We start from the raw sequence: 1,599 nt of genomic DNA, 5'->3' as shown, positions 1-1,599 counted from the left end.
TTGAACGTGTTAATGGTTAAAAAGTTAAAGTATGTTAAACATTTAGTGCTGAAGTGTCACAGACGAAGTGTTGATGGAGTTTAAGAAAAACCTGAAGTTACGTTCGACTGAATCTCACACAGCTAAAATTAAGTTTGTCTAATCTGATATAAAATGTAAACACTGCCCCATTAAAACAGCAAACACTCAGATTTAATCTTTTCAAAAGAAACATTTTAAAAAGTAGCTTCTTTGAGGAAACAATACAAATCTTGAGTTCTTTTTAACATGGACATGAAGCCGACGTTTAGAGAGCAACTTTCATGAAATGAAATAAAAAAAATATATAATACATAAAATAAAAAAAGATATATTATATAGATTAATATAAGTAAAAAATATATATATATTAAGTGAAAATTAAAGTAAAATAAATAATATAAGACAAAATATATAAAAAAATGAATTACAAAAATATAATAAAAGATTTAAAAAAATGAAAAGAATATAATAAGATAAAATAAAAGGAAAACAAATTTAAATAAAAAATAAAATAAAATATAATAAGATTAAATAAAATATTTATAAAATAAATATTAGAAAATAAAAATAAACAAAGCTGCGTGGGGGTCTAAGTCAGGGTTTCACAGTGCTGTTCCCAAGCCCAGATGAAAACAGAGGGTTGTTTCAGAAACATTTTCCGACGTAAAAAATTTGCCGAACCAAATACCGGAATCAGACCCAAGATGATTCGTTGTGGCGACCCCTAAAGGGGAAAGCCGAAAGGAATAGAATAAACTTTATTGATCCGTCAAAGGGGAAGTTATCTTGTTACCATAGCTCTATTCAAAACAGCAGATAGATAAGACTCAACATGTGGTTAAAAAATTAACAATAATAACTATTGTCCAGCATCAATGAGGAGTGGGATGAAATTATTGTTAACATTCATTAAAACGTACAAACTGAAAAGTGCCAATAAAAAACCTATAGAAAGTCTGCTGCTCAAATAAATAATAGTGTTGCATCCGAAGGTTGTGAGGAGGTGAAGTGTTCCACAAACCAGCATTTCTAATGAGCTCTGCTCATTAGTGCGTGGCGTTGCAGACTGCAACAAACCTCATGACTTAACACCCATGTGCCCTTCGCGTATTACAAAACACACACAGCTCACACAAACAAAGGCAGCACTCGGTCCCAGAGCTCAGTCTCACTGAGGAACTCCATCGGTAACCTTCATTCTCCTGAAAGCCTGAGAGGCTCTCACCTGCACACACGCGTGCCCTCAGGAAAACATGACATTAGCGGCGGGGCTGCAAAAAGTCAAGCCACCATTGTCTGCAGCAGGGTTCAGATCCAGGTCTTGAGGAGCTGCTGTCCTGCTTGTTTCCCTGATATCCCTGTCCTTCCTGCTGCTGATTACCTGATCAGGTGTGACCCAGCAGGGACAAAGCGCAGTGACAGGAGTGTTTGGAAAAGATGCAGACAGCAGCCCTCTGGCCTGGATTTGGACACCTCTGAGCTACAGGAAGCAAACAGTGGCGGGCCGTCAGGGCCTGCAAGGCCTTCTCTGCTGGCCTAAAAATATCTGAATCACAGACTGATATTAATTATTATTTA

The 1,599-nt window shown here is 36.4% G+C and overlaps 1 protein-coding gene across 3 annotated transcripts in view; it reads right to left on the bottom strand.

Moving 5' to 3' along the window:
* Positions 1 to 1,599, bottom strand: part of paqr5b (progestin and adipoQ receptor family member Vb) — a 21,052-nt gene that overhangs the window by 8,361 nt on the left and 11,092 nt on the right. The gene's annotated exons all lie outside the window — the stretch shown is intronic.

This window comes from Oryzias melastigma, linkage group LG3 (genome assembly GCF_002922805.2).
Source record: "Oryzias melastigma strain HK-1 linkage group LG3, ASM292280v2, whole genome shotgun sequence".
Classification (NCBI taxonomy): Eukaryota; Metazoa; Chordata; class Actinopteri; order Beloniformes; family Adrianichthyidae; genus Oryzias; species Oryzias melastigma.
Note: the sequence above shows the minus strand (reverse complement) of the source record. Positions and strands in the feature narration are given on the sequence as shown.